The sequence below is a fragment of the Coregonus clupeaformis genome, chromosome 19, assembly GCF_020615455.1.
Source record: "Coregonus clupeaformis isolate EN_2021a chromosome 19, ASM2061545v1, whole genome shotgun sequence".
Classification (NCBI taxonomy): Eukaryota; Metazoa; Chordata; class Actinopteri; order Salmoniformes; family Salmonidae; genus Coregonus; species Coregonus clupeaformis.
The window spans coordinates 34,530,316-34,548,560 of NC_059210.1; positions in this window are offsets into that span (position 1 = coordinate 34,530,316).

Below are 18,245 nucleotides of genomic sequence, written 5' to 3' on the forward strand. Positions count from 1 at the left end.
AAATGTTTCTTTTTCAATCAATGTTGTCTCCATCACTGGCAGAGCAAAACTAGACACAGCAATCACTATTTATCCATAATAACAACGCAACATGAATGTACTGAAAATAGTTCACTTTTATGAGTTAATTCCTGTAGAATATGACGTCAAAATATATAATACATAATTAAGGCATTGGAAAGGCTTTATTGTTGACTTGACACAACTCATAAGCTATTTACAGTAACGGTATATACATTTTGACAAATAGATGGCACATAATACACACACATATTTCAGTAGGAACATAAAGGGTTGTGTACACACAAACAAGTCTATGAGCATCTAAACTTAGGGTATAAACCAACTCAATGGAAATAACACACATAAATAATACAAGTGTAACGCCAGCGCTACAGGGCACAAAGGAAGTGTAGAAATTCCACAAAGACCGTTTCTATGGAGGCGGTTGTGAGGGAGTGTTCCATGGTGTCGTAGAATCACAGGCAGGTCTTGTACTGCAGGAGTTTCTCTGCCAGAAGGCTGCTTCCTACTCCTCTACACTGCACCACACTCAGGTCTAGGTACCTGGGGCACATGAGGGAGGAAAGACTCTTAGCGTGCATCTGTCTCAATACTGTCATCTGTTTCATCAACACAGACTATATTGATACTTTTTCCAGGTCACGTCAAGGAAATTCTCAAATTTGTATCACTGAAAATCTTGAATGCCAAGATTGAAAGAACTCTAATGGCTTCCTCTCCTCCTCATCTCGTTTGCAATGACTAGATTGATACCCGTTTAAAATAGATGGTACATGGGGTCAAAGGAACTCTCAAATTTGACTATTAGACTGCTGAAGAGAGGTTCTCATATTGTACCTGTAAGATATCCACCAGAGTATTTCTGGCCATTAATGTGGCCAAGAAGAAGAAGAAAAAACGCTCCAGATTCCCTTCATGCAGTGTGTTTGGGTAGAAGTTACCTGAAGTTGGACAGGAGAACAGTGCTTTCATTGGCCATAGAACTGAATCACCATAATGCAGACAGACCCCTATCAACATTAGCAACGGTCGTCAAAATGGATAAAAGGTCCAAAATACAGGTCTGATAAATGTAACAGGTGCATAATGGAGTAAGATCCTCAACAATTTTTTATTTAAAAAAATCCATCAAATATTGACTGTATTATAGCAAATCAACAATTGTATAATGAGAGACAGAAAATCAATGGAATTCAGACATTTTGGTGGGACTTCAGGTATTCAATTGAATGTCAAATATAAAAAAAATGTATCCTTTAAAATGATACATGCCAACGTTTTTAAACCACATATGGCCATTTTATATGTTCTGTTAATACATTGATAGAATGATAACGTTTGAAAATAGCAACTAATTTGCATATACATATGGGCATAATTTAATAAATTAGCATGGCATTACTCTCTATCCAACCAGCTCATTTTAAGGTACCCCCCACAATCTCCCATCAACTTTCACCATGGGCTCCTTTGAGTGGTAAGGCGAAAGCAACCGACTACAGACGAAAGGCAAGGAGTGAAATCGGGGGAGGTGCATCTGAGACAGCCAAAGGTTGGACACTGATGTGGTTTTCCAACAGCAAGTCTCAGTGCAACATGACTTTGTTTATAAAAGTTTTTCTTTGTAACTTATTTTAATTTTATTTAACCTTTATTTAAATAATGTCGAAATAAACATGTCTCCTACCCCCACTCACAAACGGTAAAGATACAGTGTCTTCAGAAAGTATTCTCACGCCTTGACTTTTTCCACATTTTGTTGTGTAACAGCCTGAATTTAAAAAGGATTACATTGATATTTGGTATCACTGCTCTACACACAATACCCCATAATGTCAAAGTGGAATTATGTTTTAAGAAATGTAAAAAAATACATATTGAAAAGCTGAAATGTCAATAAGTATTCAACCCATTTGTTATGGCAAGTCTAAATAAGTTCAGGAGTAAAAATGTGCATAACAAGTCACATAATAAGTTGCATGGGCTCACTCTGTATGCAATAATACTGTTTAACTACCCCATCGCCGTACCCCACACATACAATTATCTGTAAGGTCCCTCAGTCAAACAGTGAATTTCAAGTACAGATTCAACCACAAAGACCAGGGAGGTTTTTCAATGGTTCGCAAAGAAGAGCACCTATTGGTAGATGGATAAAAAACAAACAGACATTGAATATCCCTTTGAGCATGATGCAGTTATTAATTACACTTTGGATTACACGAAGTTACTACAAAGATACAGGTGTCCTTCCTAACTCAGTTGCCGGAGAGGAAGGAAACTGCTCAGAGATTTCACCATAAGGCCAATGGTGATTTTAAATCAGTTTCAGAGTTTAATGGCTGTGACAGGAGATAACTGAGGATGGAACAACAACATTGTAGTTACTCCACAATACTAACATAAATGACAGAGTGAAAAGAAGGAAGCCTGTATAGAATAAAAATATTCCAAAACATGCATCCTGTTTGCAATAAGGCACTAAAGTAATACTGCAAAGAAAATAACATTTTGTCCTGAATACAAAGCGTATGGGTGGCAGGTAGCCAGCCTTTTTTATTTTATTTTATTTATTTCACCTTTATTTAACCAGGTAAGCCAGTTGAGAACAAGTTCTCATTTACAACTGCGACCTGGCCAAGATAAAGCAAAGCAGTGCGATAAAAACAACAACAACACAGTGTTACACATGGGTTAAAACAAAACATACAGTCAATAACACAATTGAAAATATATATACAGTGTGTGTAAATGTAGTAAGTTATGGAGGTAAGGCAATAAATAGGGCATAGTGCAAAATAATTACAATTAGTATTAACACTGGAGTGATAGATGTGCAAATAGAGATACTGGGGTGCAAATGAGCAAAATAAATAACAATATGGGGATGAGGTAGTTGGGTGGGCTAATTACAGATGGGCTGTGTACAGGTGCAGTGATCGGTAAACTGCTCTGACAACTGATGCTTAAAGTTAGTGAGGGAGATAAGAGTCTCCAGCTTCAGACGCTGAGCTGGTGGCCGGGGTAGGGGTAGCCAGGTGGAAAGCATGGCCAGCCATAGCAAAATGCTTATCGAAATTCTCGATTTACATTTGAGTCATTTAACAGACGCTCTTATCCAGAGCGACTTACTTAAGGGCACAACGACAGATTTTCTTTCACCTAGTCAGTTCGGGGATTTGAACCAGTGACCTTTCGGTTACTGGCCCAACGCTCTTAACCGCTAGGTTACCTGCAACCCTGTATCGCGCTCTCTGTCTCTCTATGTCCGCCCCTGACTGGACCATATCGTACTCTACTCTACTAAACTTTACTGTCCTGTACCGTACCATACCAGACTGTACTGTACTGTCCTCTACTGTGCTCTGCTGTACTAAACTGTGCCGTACTGTACTGTTCAAAATTGTGAAACATAGCCTAGATGTCTATGATTCGTTCATATTTGGATCTGGTCCGCACTGAGCAAATTTGTACTTGTTTGAGGAGCTCCGAGGCATGCGTCAAAATCGCTAAGCATTGTACTTTAAAGAAGTGTGCCGATGCATGTATCACTTTATCAGAAGCACGTGATCAATGATGTCCGAAGCTTCGTTTCCACCTGATTGGTTTGGCATTGGTTTGGTAGAAGATAAAAAGGCTACGCTGCACACGCGCTACGGGTGTGGGACGTCATCTATAATAATTTGGCACAATTGGCTGTAAAACCTCAATGCTTCAGGAAGCTTTGTTTCTCTATCATTATCTAAAATGCACTTGATTTCAAAGTCTGGAAAATACGTCTTTTCACCTATAATTCAGCACCTACAATGCACCTGACGTCCACTTCTGGAAAATACATCTAAAAGGCGTGATTTTGCTTACTGGGAGGGGGTTTACAGTCTTGGAGAGAGCTGAGTGGGTTTGTGTCCTAACATGTCCATGTTCATGGGTAGCGGTGGATGACTTTGATTGAATGTGTACCAAGCACATACTTTCATATATCCGCTCCATTGAGAGAAGGCGTTCTGAGGTAAAGGAGCAGATCAGAGTCAAGCTGAAGGACTCCTGGAGCAACTGGAACAGGAGCTTGCTGAGTTGAAGAGGAAAGAAATGCTGAGCTGGAGCAGCTCTCACACACAGAGGATCCCATCCCAGGTGATGTTACTCTCTATCCCTCAAAATTGTTTTTTTGTCTCACAATGTTGTCAAATTGTCTTACAGTGAAGTTAGCCTGGGCAGCCGCTAGTAGGCGCTATGGATCTCTCTATCTTCTGGGCTTAATGTGCCCAGCCGGTAATACACTCGTATCCCCCGGCAACCGGTTTGTACATAAAACATCCCCCATTCAGGCTGCAAAGGCATCGGTTCACTCCTTAACTAGCTGTAATGGCGTGCCAGACAATGGTGGAGATCCATAGCGCCCACTAGCGGCTGCCCAGGCTGCAGTGAAGTGTGTTTGAGCCAGAGGAGAATGAAGCCACGAAGTGGCCTACCGCGGTAATGCAGGCATTGTTTGCACAAAACAGGATCCCCCATTATAGTGAATGGGAACTCTCTTTGTGACCCTCCTGGACCTAAGGCCTTTCCTAGCAGTCTTGAGGCAGTTAAGAAATGTGTCTCTGAACAGAAAGAGAGAATGGAAAATATGTGCAAGTACAGAACGAGAAGTGCATTTTGGAAAGTGAGCAATAATTATTTTTGTAATAATACAAAAACACATGGACTCTCCTCGTCCATCTTTCTCTCTTTCTCTCTCTCTCTCTCGCTCTCTCTCTGTCTCTCGCTCTCTCTCTCTCTCTCTCTCGCTCTCGCTCTCGCTCTCGCTCTCGTGCTCTCGCTCTCTCGCTCTCGCTCTCTCTCTCTCTCTCTCTCTCTCTCTCTCTCTCTCTCTCTCTCTCTCTCTCTCTCTCTCTCTCTCTCTCTCTCTCTCTCTCTCTCTCTCTCTCTCTCCCATCTTTCTCTCACTCACACACACGCAGCACTGACCCAGTATCTTTTATGACCTCTTTCACAGACTCCTGCTATCCTAGCATGGAAGTGGATCCCAACACAGCATGTGCAGCCCTCTCTCTGTCCAACATTTAAGGATTGAAAAGGTGTGGGCTACGGAGAAATATAGAACAGTGCAATTTGAGGCCATATGGCATAGAGCCCTACAAGCACTGGAAAGGGGGATGAAGGATGAGGGGTAGTGTGGTTGTGAGACATACATTACCTGATATGTATGGTTGCGATGGGAACATGTGGGTCTGAGTAGGTGTGATGTAATTTTGTTGAAATGTGTGTGCGTCTGTTTATTGTCTTTTGTTAATGTATGGTTGTTATTGTTTGAGAAATAAATAAAAATAAAATCATATAAAAATAAAAAAAAGTAACAAGGAGATAGCATGGAGTGACAAGGTCCAGGCCTATTCAGGCCTGTCTGAAACCTGCTACTGGGAGGTAAAGTGGAGCGGGGGCATCGTTGATGTGGCTGTCTCTTACCAAAATCACTACCCCCTGCTCGCAGGTTAGTGTTTTTTGTCATGAATCTTGTTCTGGAGGTAGCTCTGCAGAGTGGTCACTAACTAACACAGCCACAAAGTCATACAATCTGATTTTAAACCTAACCCTAACCCTAAACTTAACCCTAACCACACTGCTAACCCTAACCCCTAATGCCTAATTAAATTAAGACCAAAAAGCTCATTTTTGTTTTATAAATTTTTACAGTATAGCCAGTTTTGACTTTACAGCTGGCCCATCTAGCGGAAATCGCTCAGTTCTGCCCCGAGGACAAGACTCATCCCAACCAAACACACATAGCTACACTGAGTGTACAAAACATTAAGAACACCTGCTCTTTCCATGACATAGACTGACCAGGTGCATCCAGGTGAAAGCTATGATCCCTTATTGATGTCACTCGTTAAATCCACTTCAAATCAGTGTAGATGAAAGGGAGAAGACAAGTTAAAGAAGTATTTTTAAGCCTTGATACAATTGAGACATGGATTGCATATGTGTGCCATTCAGAGGGTGAATGGGCAAGACAAAAGATTTAAATGCCTTTGAACGGGGTATGGTAGTAGGTGCCAGGCGCACCAGTTTGTGTCAGGAACTGCAATGGTGCTGGGTTTTTCACGCTCAACAGTTTCCTGTGTGTTTCAAGAATGGTCCACCAACCAAAGAACATCCAGCCAACTTGACACAACTGTGGGAAGCATTGGAGTCAACATGGGCCAACATTCCCTGTGGAACACTTCGGACCTTGTAGAGTCCATGCCCCGACAAATTGAGGGTGTTCTGAGGGGAGGGGGGTGCAACTCAATATTAGGAAGGAGTTTCTAATGTTTGGTATACTCAGTGTATAAACCCTGGATTGCTGATGTTATGTTTTGGCCAATTAGAGACTTTGAAGCCACCGGCCGCCATATTGGTACTCCCCAGAAGGAGCAGTCCTCCATAGGAATGAATAGAATTCTACAGTATTTCAATAAATTGTTTTAAGGAGAAAATAATGTGTGGGAGATTAGTACTCTCTAAAAAAAATACTTTAAGGAATATGTTTTATTTTATTAAAACATGTTATGATTAGCTCACATAATATAATTAGAAAAATAAAAGTGTGTTGTGTGACAAAACTGCAATTGTATTGTCCCCAGCACAAGGTGCACCTGTGTAATATCATGCTGTTTAATCAGCTTCTTGATATGCCACATCTGTCAGGTGGATGGATTATCTTGGCAAAGGAGAAATGCTCAGTGATGTAAACAAATTTGAGAGAAATAAGGTTTTTGTGCGTATTGAAAATTTCTGGGATCTTTTATTTCAGCTCATGAAACATGGGACCAACACTTTACTTGTTGCGTTTATATTTTTGTTCAGTGTAGTTTAGTTAAGGCATCACCTTGGTGGAATCTGAATGTCATCATGTTATTTGGATTGTGAAAATGAACTAGTTGCACTGCCCTGTAAGTCTTTTCTGTAAGTCTTCACAAGGTTTTCACACACTGTTGCTGGTATTTTGGCCCATTCCTCCATGCAGATCTCCTCTAGAGCAGTGATGTTTTGGGGCTGTCGCTGGGCAACACGGACTTTCAACTCCCTCCAAAGATTTTCTATGGGGTTGAGATCTGGAGACTGGCTAGGCCACTCCAGGACCTTGAAATGCTTCTTACGAAGCCACTCCTTCGTTGCCTGGGCGGTGTGTTTGGGATCTTTGTCATGCTGAAAGACCCAGCCACGTTTCATCTTCAATGCCCTTGCTGATGGAAGGAGGTTTTCACTCAAAATCTCACGATACATGGCCCCATTCATTCTTTCCTTTACACGGATCAGACGTTCTGGTCCCTTTGCAGAAAAACAGCCCCAAAGCATGATGTTTCCACCCCCATGCTTCACAGTAGGTATGGTGTTCTTTGGATGCAACTCAGCATTCTTTGTCCTCCAAACACGACGAGTTGAGTTTTTACCAAAAAGTTATATTTTGGTTTCATCTGACCATATGACTGTCACGGTTTCGGCCGAGGCTGCTCCTCCTCCTGGTTCGGGCAGGCTTCGGCGGTCGTCGTCCCCGGAGTACTAGCTGCCACCGATCGATGTTTCATGTTCGTTTGGTTTTGTCTTTATGTTGTACACCTGTGTCTTGTTAGTCCTCGTTAGTGTCCTATTTAGTTCTCGTTGGTTGTGTTTGTCTTTGTGTGTGATTGCTCTTCTGTTTTCGTGTTGGAGCTACGTACTTCCCTCCAGTGTTTTGGAGAGGGTTTTCGCACATGTTTGTGCGCCGTTTGTTTGACGCCTGTGTGCGCCGTGATTTCGCCTTCGGGCTTATTGTGCTTATTTTCTACGTGATTATTGCACTAAAGTCTTTTGGACTGAGCTTCTGCGTCCTGCGCTTGATTCATGCACCACACCCACCTTCAGCACCCCTTGACAGAATCACACACCAGAATGGAATCAGCAGGATCTGCAGTTACGCCTGAGTCGCTCGAGGAGCATGTCCGCGGCCAAGATGACCAGATACGACAACTGGGGACCGCTCTACAGGACGTCATCAACACCTTGCACCGATGGGAGGCCAGCGGGGTACCCACGCCTCCACCTACCCTGCCAACCCCATCGGCCGGTCCACCAGTCCCAGGTCCGGAACCCAGGGGGATTCGGCTCTCGCTCCCGAGGGCGTATGACGGAACAGCTGCCGGGTGTCAGGGGTTCCTCCTGCAGGTGGAGCTCTACCTGGCCACTGTACACCCGGTGCCCTCGGGACACGAGGCGTTTCCGCCCTCATCTCCTGTCTCACGGGCAAGGCGTTGGAGTGGGCTAACGCCGAGTGGAGGAAGATGGACGCCAACACCATCTCCTACGCCGAGTTCTCCCGTCGCTTCAAGGCCGTGTTCGACCATCCACCTGAGGGCAAAGCGGCGGGGAGCGTCTAGTCCACTTGAGACAGGGGAGGAGGAGCGCACAGGCGTTTGCTCTAGAGTTCCGGACTCTAGCGGCGGACGCAGGGTGGAATGAACGGGCCCTCATCGACCATTTTCGATGTAGCCTACGGGAGGACGTTCAACGTGAGTTGGCCTGCAGGGATACCCATCTTACCTTCGACCAGTTGGTCGATATGTCCATTCGTCTGGACACCCTGCTGGCCACCCGTGGACGTCCCGAGGGGGTCCGTCCATTCCGCCCTCCGGCACCTCCGAGCCGAGCCCTATGGAGCTCGGGGGTGCCGGCGCTAGAGAAAGGAGGAGGAGGAGCCCGAGGGGGCCTGTCTCCTGCACCAAGTGCGGTCGTGGAGGGCACACTGCGGCCAGGTGCTGGGGAGGGTTCTCCGGGGGGGAAGACAACAGGCCACGCACTGGGGGGGCCTCCCAGGTGAGTAGATGTCCCACTTACCCAGAGCTTTCTGTTGCGCACTTCTGTATACCAGTTTGTTTTCCACAGGTTGCACCTCATTCCCAGCATAAGGCGCTAGTAGATTCAGGCACAGCTGGGAATTTTGTTGATCGGAAGTTTGGTGTAGATTTAGGGATCCCTCTCCTACCTGTTGACAAACCTTTTCCCGTTCATGCCTTAGATAGCCGCCCGTTGGGGTCGGGGTTGATTAGGGAGATGTGTGCGCAGGGGGGTCATGAAGAGACTATACAGCTGTATCTGATCGACTCTCCTGCGTACCCAGTGGTGCTGGGAATTCCCTGGTTAAGCACCCATAACCCTGCTATTTCGTGGCAACAGAGGGCTCTCGATGGGTGGTCTGCTCAGTGCGAGGGGCGATGTCTGGGTGTTTCCGTGGGGGCGACTTCGGTGGAAAGTCCAAACCAAGTGCCCGCACTGCACATTCCGCCTGAATATGGGGATTTAGCTCTCGTGTTTAGCAAGACTAGGGCGACGCAGTTGCCTCCTCATAGACAGGGGGATTGTGCGATTGATCTCCAGGCAGGAGCAGCGCTCCCACGGAGCCATGTGTATCCTTTGTCTCAAGAGGAGAGAAAAGCTATGGAGACTTACATAGCCGAATCTTTGAGACAGGGATACATTCGGCCCTCCACTTCTCCCGCCTCCTCGAGCTTCTTTTTTGTGAAAAAGAAAGATGGAGGGTTGAGCCCGTTCATTGATTACCGTGGTCTCAATCAGATTACTGTGAAATACAGTTATCCACTCCCTCTGATTGCGACCATGACGGAGTCATTGCATGGAGCGCGGTGTTTCACAAAACTGGATCTCAGGAGCGCGTATAACTTGGTGCGCATTAGGGAGGGCGACGAATGGAAGACAGCGTTTAGTACCACGTCAGGTCATTTCGAGTATCTTGTCATGCCATATGGGTTGATGAATGCTCCATCAGTCTTCCAATCCTTCGTAGATGACATTTTCCGGGATATGCAGGGACAAGGGGTGGTCGTGTACATTGATGATATTCTGTTGTACTCGTCTACCCGAGCCGAGCATGTAACCCTGGTGCGTCGTGTATTGAGGAGGCTGTTGGAGCACGACCTATATGTCAAGGCAGAGAAATGTCTGTTTTTCCAGGAGTCGGTCTCCTTTTTGGGTTATCGGTTGTCCGCGTCAGGGGTGAGAATGGAGGTGGATCGTGTGTCCGCTGTGCGTAATTGGCAAACCCCAACCACTGTAAAAGAGGTGCAGCAGTTCTTGGGCTTTGCGAATTACTACCGGAGGTTTATCCGGGGTTTTGGACAGGTGGCAGCTCCCATCACGTCCCTTCTGAAAGGGGGTCCGGTGCGCCTGCAGTGGTCAGCTGATGCGGACAGGGCCTTTGGGAGACTGAAGGACCTGTTTACGTCGGCTCCGGTGCTGGCGCATCCGGATCCCGCATTACCCTTTCAGGTTGAGGTGGACGCGTCTGAGGCAGGTATAGGGGCCGTTCTCTCTCAACGGTCCGGCTCGCCACCTAAACTCCGCCCCTGTGCTTTTTACTCAAAAAAGCTCAGCCCGGCGGAGCGTAACTATGACGTTGGGGACAGGGAGCTGTTAGCTGTAGTTCAAGCCCTTGTGTGTGGAGGCATTGGCTTGAGGGGGCTCAACACCCTTTCCTCATTTTGACTGACCATCGGAACCTGGAGTACATCCGGGCAGCGAGGAGACTGAACCCTCGCCAGGCTCGATGGAGTATGTTTCTCACCAGGTTCGTATTTAAAATCACGTACATCCCTGGGTCCCAGAATGGTAAGGCAGATGCACTGTCCCGGCGGTATGACACGGAGGAGAGGTCCGTTGAGCCTACTCCCATACTACCGGAGTCTTGCCTTGTGGCACCGGTGGTGTGGGAGGTCGATGCCGAAATCGAGCGGCGTTGCGTACCGACCCCAGCCCTCCACAGTGTCCTGAGGGTCGGAAGTACGTTCCGCTCGAGATTCGGGATCGACTCATTTACTGGGCTCACACGTCACCCTCCTCTGGACATCCGGGTATTGGCCGGACAGTGCATTGCCTTAGCACTAAATACTGGTGGCCTACTTTGGCTAGGGATGTGAGGGTTTATGTCTCCTCCTGCTCGGTGTGCGCCCAGTGTAAGGCGCCCCGACATCTGCCCAGGGGTAAGTTACAACCCCTGCCCGTTCCACAACGACCATGGTCCCACCTCTCGGTGGATTTTGTGACAGACCTTCCCCTCTCTCAGGGGAATACCACCATCCTGGTCGTTGTGGACCGGTTCTCAAAGGCCTGTCGTCTTCTCCCTATGTCGGGTCTTCCTACTGCCCTACAGACCGCTGAGGCCCTATTTACCCACGTCTTCCGGCATTACGGGGTACCCGAGGATATAGTGTCTGATCGAGGCCCCCAGTTTACCGCCCGTGTTTGGAGAGCGTTCATGGAGCGTTTGGGGGTCTCGGTTAGCCTTACCTCAGGGTACCACCCGGAGAGTAACGGGCAGGTAGAACGTGTCAACCAGGATGTGGGTAGGTTTCTGAGGTCGTATTGCCAGGACCGGCCTGAGGAGTGGGCACGGTACATTCTCTGGGCCGAGATGAACCAGAACTCTCTCCGCCACTCCTCTACCAACCTAACCCCCTTCCAATGTGTGTTAGGTTACCAGCCGGTTCTGGCACCGTGGCAGCAGAGCCAGATCGAGGCCCCTGCGGTGGATGATTGGATGAGGCGCTCGGAAGAGACGTGGAATGCTGCCCACGTCCACCTGCAGCGGGCCGTCCTTCGTCACAAGGCGAGCGCCGATCTCCACCGCAGTGAGGGGCTGGTGTACGCACCCGGAGATCGAGTCTGGCTCTCTACCAGAAACCTACCCCTCCGCCTGCCCTGCCGGAAGCTGGGTCGGCGGTTTGTGGGGCCCCTTTAAAGTCCTGAGAAGATTGAACGAGGTGTGTTATAGGTTACATCTACCTGTTGAGTATAAGAATATTAACCCCTCGTTCCATGTGTCTCTTCTCAGGCCGGTGGTAGCTGGTCCACTCCAGGACAATGAGATAGGAGAGACTCCTCCGCCCCCACTGGACATCGAGGGGGCTCCGGCGTACACCGTTCGGTCCATCTTGGACTCCAGACGCCGGATGGGGGGTCTCCAGTATCTCGTGGAGTGGGAGGGGTACGGCCCGGAGGAGCGGTGCTGGGTGCCGCGGAGGGACATCCTAGACCCATCTCTCCTGTCGGAGTTCCACCGGGACCATCCCGCGCGCCCTGCTCCGCGTCCTCCTGGTCGTCCCCGAGGCCAGTCAAGGGGGGGTACTGTCACGGTTTCGGCCGAGGCTGCTCCTCCTCCTGGTTCGGGCAGGCTTCGGCGGTCGTCGTCCCCGGAGTACTAGCTGCCACCGATCGATGTTTCATGTTCGTTTGGTTTTGTCTTTATGTTGTACACCTGTGTCTTGTTAGTCCTCGTTAGTGTCCTATTTAGTTCTCGTTGGTTGTGTTTGTCTTTGTGTGTGATTGCTCTTCTGTTTTCGTGTTGGACCTACATACTTCCCTCCAGTGTTTTGGAGAGGGTTTTCGCACATGTTTGTGCGCCGTTTGACGCCTGTGTGCGCCGTGATTTCGCCTTCGGGCTTATTGTGCTTATTTTCTACGTGATTATTGCACTAAAGTCTTTTGGACTGAGCTTCTGCGTTTTGCGCTTGATTCATGCACCACACCCACCTTCAGCACCCCTTGACAATGACATTCTCCCAATCCTCTTCTGGATCATCCAAATGCACTCTAGCAAACTTCAGACGGGCCTGGACATGTACTGGCTTAAGCAGGGGGACACGTCTGGCACTGCATGATTTGAGTTCCTGGCGGCGTAGTGTGTTACTGATGGTAGGCTTTGTTACTTTGGTCCCAGCTCTCTGCAGATCATTCACTAGGTCCCCCCGTGTGGTTCTGGGATTTTTGCTCACCGTTCTTGTGATCATTTTTGACCCCACGGGGTGAGATCTTGCGGGAGCCCCAGATCGAGGGGAGATTATCAGTGGTCTTGTATGTCTTCCATTTCCTAATAATTGCTCCCACAGTTGATTTCTTCAAACCAAGCTGCTTACCTATTGCAGATTCAGTCTTCCCAGCCTGGTGCAGGTCTACAATTTTGTTTCTGGTGTCCTTTGACAGCTCTTTGGTCTTGGCCATAGTGGAGTTTGGAGTGTGACTGTTTGAGGTTGTGGACAGGTGCCTTTTATACTGATAGCAAGTTCAAACAGGTGCCATTAATACAGGTAACGAGTGGAGGACAGAGGAGCCTCTTAAAGAAGAAGTTACAGGTCTGTGAGAGCCAGAAATCTTGCTTGTTTGTAGGTGACCAAATACTTATTTTCCACCATAATTTGCAAATAAATTCATTAAAAATCCTACAATGTGATTTTCTGGATTTTTTTTTCTCAATTTGTCTGTCATAGTTGACGTGTACCTATGATGAAAATTACAGGCCTCTCTCATCTTTTTAAGTGGGAGAACTTGCACAATTGGTGGCTGACTAAATACTTTTTTTCCCCACTGTACCTCCTAGGGGCCTATCATACACAACACACTGCAAGAGTAATATCGTATTGCAGGTATGCAGCTTATTGCAACTGTAATAGCTGTCCTCATTCTAAATACTGTACGTTTTGAACAATTCACAAAGACAACCACACAACAGCTAGCTAGACAGATACACATACCTCTCTTGAGCATTTCTTTCAACACGTAAGCTGGTCTTTCAACCGGCTGAAGCGATCCTCTCCTTGCATGATAATAACTTACATTGTGTATTTCTCCATCTCTTTCAGCTGTCTCCTCTTGTTCTGTCTCCATTACTGCCCACAAACAAAAATGAAAAGGATGGAACAAAATAGCCCTGCTAACTCCTCCAACCCGGCTAACTCCTCCATACTTAAATATGCATGTCACTGAGGATCAGAACAATGTAAAATTGCCTCATCAGTCGCTGTCTTAGCATCAGTCGTCACTAGCAGTTTTTCCCGCAACTTAAACCTAGTCCTGTTTCCAGTTCCATGGCAAATGAAAACAAACAAGAACCAATAAGTCTAGTTCATGCTGGTTCCAGCACAGTTTGGTTCCTCTAGTGGAATTGCGCCATAAGTTCCAACCTAGCTACCCATCCAACCAGCTAGCTGCCCATCCAACCAGCTAGCAATGAGCAGCTACTGTAGGTAGCTAAATGGTTATAGTACAGAAGAGACATTCTTCAAATCGAAGCTGGATATTAGTAGTGCTGTAGTAAAGGATCTATTATACAGCCAGTTAAGATGGCATTAATATGATTTAAACCTACAAATATAGCATGTTCATTTCAAGCAAAACACATGTAAGTGAATGGATTTTCTAATGTTCTGAAGCTTTCTTTACCCTTTGTGGACATTGCTAAGCTAAACAATCTGTAGGCAGGTTTCCATGATTGTCCTGACTTTCAAGAATGCCTGAATTGCTTCACCTTGCTTCTCTGGTTGGCTGGCAAGTTTCACCATCCAATTTTTCAGATCTACAGGAGTGCAAGTTTCACCATGGCACGGCTGGTGGCGATTCAGTGACATGTGAGAATTATTAGAATATGGCAAATATCAGTCAATTATTGTCATTCTGGTTAATGTTCTGTTGTATTGTCAACACATCTTAAGGTTGAGCACTGACACTTTTGTAGCTTTAATAAGGCTTACACAAGAGTATGAGTTCCTTAACCTAAGGAAAATGTGTAGAATTGCAGGAGATTAGCTTTAACCCTTTGACACGTGGGTGTGATCATTCTACAGTGGTCCCTGCAGTGTATGCTCAAACCGGTGTGATTAGAACACTTCATTAGGGTGTCAAGTTACGATTTACATAACAGTTAGCATTTGCGCTAGCCACACTGTTTTTTTTTTACATAAACATTTTGTACAAACATAGTCTTTACAACTTATGTCCACAACGTGAGCTGTTTATTTGTGGATGCAGATGTTCAGACATTGAAGTAGCAACAGCATAACACAATTCTCAATCTATCCAAATCGGAAAATATAGGCTACATTAGTCCTAGCCTAACTGAGGAAAGAGTGAGCTAACACAAGCGGTCATATGCTAACTCTTGACTGACAGAAACCATAATATGAATTAGCTAATAGCAATTATTATTTACGATTTATCACATGACGGGTGAGCTCACCAGTGATTGAAATAACGCCACCATGTTTGTTTTTCCACGTCAACCAAAGATAATACGAGGTAACAAGACGAGTTGGGTCTGTTTGCAGTATGCGTGCTGAAGGCGAAGGGGGTGTGTCGTCTACCATCATTCACTTCCCGTCATTCAGTTCCGGATGTTTACTCGAAAAACAAGTGGTCTGACAGACGTTTACGTGACACCCAAAATGCATTGAATGATGTCAACAAACATGGCTCCACACATAGCTGGCAATTAGCGTAGCATTAGCTCATCATAATCAGTACAACCTTCAAAAAAGTATTTTACATACATCATGTACCATTATCTATGCAAGAATGGGAATGCATGATTTGTCACCAATACTTGAAAACATGAATAAAAATAAATAAATAATTACAAACCATTTTCTGATAGTGATTTATTGATACAAGTGGCGCGTGCCGGTGTTATGATACTGATGATCTGTCGACACAGATGTATATATTTTTTATGTTTCTACTGTTGTGGCTAGATGGAGTACTTAGGCCTACAACAGCTCTATCTAATGATCGTGTTGGTGACAACAGTTGTTGACAACTGTAGCATTGTAGCTAAGCTTAACCCTTAGCTTAACGCCTTCTGGATGATAGCGGGGTGAACAGGCAGTGGCTCGGGTGGTTGATGTCCTTGACGATCTTTTTGGCCTTCCTGTGACATCGGGTGCTGTATGTGTCTTGGAGGGCGGGTAGTTTGCCCCCGGTAATGCGTTCGGCAGACCGCACCACCCTCTGGAGAGCCCTGCGGTTGTGAGCGGTGCATTTGCCGTACCAGGCAGTGATACAGCCCGACAGGATGCTCTCAATTGTGCATCTGTAAACGTTTGTGAGGGTTTTAGGTGCCAAGCCAAATTTCTTCAGCCTCCTGAGGTTGAAGAGGCTCTGTTGTGCCTTCTTCACCACACTGTCTGCGTGGGTGGACCATTTCAGTTTGTCGGTGATGTGTACGCCAAGGAACTTGAAGCTTTCCACATTCTCCACTGCGGTCCCGTCAATATGGATAGGGGGGTGCACTATGAAAGTGAGGAATCAGATTCTGACAGTGAGGAGCTGCCCACCAACCTCATGGCCATTGAGAACCCTGAATCTGAGGTCCCCTTGCCCACCAACAAAGTCCCAGGTCCCTATGAAGACATGGGAGGCAGACCAACAGCGGGTGAAGTACAGGAGGTCTGAGGTAGCTGGAAGGTCACCAGCCAGTTCACCCCTCCTGTTGGCTTTGATGAATCCCAGTCTGGAGTGCAAAGCCCCTTGCCATTTCCCTCTGAGGCAGAAGGTTTCAAGAGGTTTCTGACAGAAGAGCTAATGGGAACTAGTGGAGGAGAACAATTGCTATGCCTTGAAGCTACAGGACAAGAGAGAGCCACAGGGAAGGTGGACCATCTGACGGGAGAGGGAAAGATCAAAACAGACTGTGTGCTTGACTACACTGTAAACCCTAAGGCATTTTTAACTCAAATATTTCTAGTAAGTTGTACTAAAAGTCAATGAAAAGTCATGATTACTTAAAATGTTTATGTGGTTCTGACTCAAAACTAAATCACACCAACAATAAAAATAAAAAAATGACACCAAATGAATTTTTTTCCCAGCATGCTCTACTGCAGGCTGATTTTTGGGAATCGCTTTTAATATCTGTTTTTTTGCATGTACATTGAGTGAGTGATTGATTGATTAAATATTATGCTACACAAAGATAAATATATGTTTTCTAAATTAATCCAACCATTGAATTTCTGCACCCGTTACTGAAATGGTTGTTCCAGTTTAAATGGCTTAGGTCGTTTCCTCACACTGTTCTTACCCCTGGCAGTTATTATGAATGCAGGTAAATATAAGTGTAAATTCTTGGATAGCCTAACGCTGGCAAGATTCCAATAGGAATTACACATCACTTTGCACGCCAGCATATTGTGATTTGCATTTAGTTTACAACCCCACTTGAAGGCCTAAAGTGGGTGGTAAAAACTATGAGTTTCAGGCCACTGTATAAGGCCATATGATAATACAGTACCAGTCAAAAGTTTGGACACACCTACTCATTCAAGGGTTTTTCTTATTTTTACTATTTTCTACATTGTAGAATAATACTGAAGACATCAAAACTATGAAATAACACATATGGAATCATGTAGTAACCAAAAAAGTTAAAACAAATCAAAATATATGTTATATTTTAGATTCTTCAAATAGCCACCCTTTGCCTTGATGACAGCTTTGCACACGCTTGGCATTCTCTCAACCAGCTTCACCTGGAATGCTTTTCCAACAGTCTTGAAGGAGTTCCCACATATGCTGAGCAGTTGTTGGCTGCTTTTCCTTCACTCTGCGGTCCAACTCATCCCAAACCGTCTCAATTGGGTTGAGGTTGGGTGATTGTGGAGGCCAGGTCATCTGATGCAGCACTCCATCTCTCTCCTTCTTGGTCAAATAGCCCTTACACAGCCTGGAGGTGTGCTGGGTCATTGTCCTGTTGAAAAACAAATGATAGTCCCACTAAGCACAAACCAGATGGGATGGCGTATCGCTGCAGAATGCTGTGGTAGCCATGCTGGTTAAATGAGCCTTGAATTCTAAATAAATCACTGACAGTGTCACCAGCAAAGCACCCCCACACCATCACACCACCTCCTCAATGCTTCACGGTGGGAACCACAAATGCGGAGATCATCCATTCACCTACTCTGCGTCTCACAAAGACACGGCGGTTGGAACCAAAAATCTCAAATCTGGACTCATCAGACCAAAGGACAGATTTTCACAGGTCTAATTTCCATTGCTCATGTTTCTTGTCCTTTAGTAGTGGTTTCTTTGAAGCAATTCGACCATGGCCTGATTCATGCAGTCTCCTCTGAACAGTTTATGTTGAGATGTGTTACTTGAACTTTGTGAAGCATTTATTTGGGCTACAATTTCTGAGGCTTGGAACTCTAATGAACTTATCCTCTGCAGCAGAGGTAACTCTGGGTCTTCCTTTCCTGTGGTGGTCCTCATGAGAGCCAGTTTCATCATAGCGCTTGATGGTTTTTGCGACTGCACTTGACAAAACTTTAAAAGTTTTGACAAGCATTTGATAATGCCTCGAATTTCACGGTGGCATCCCCTTTGTGGTCGTAATGCACCCTAAAAGAATCCATACCTTTTGC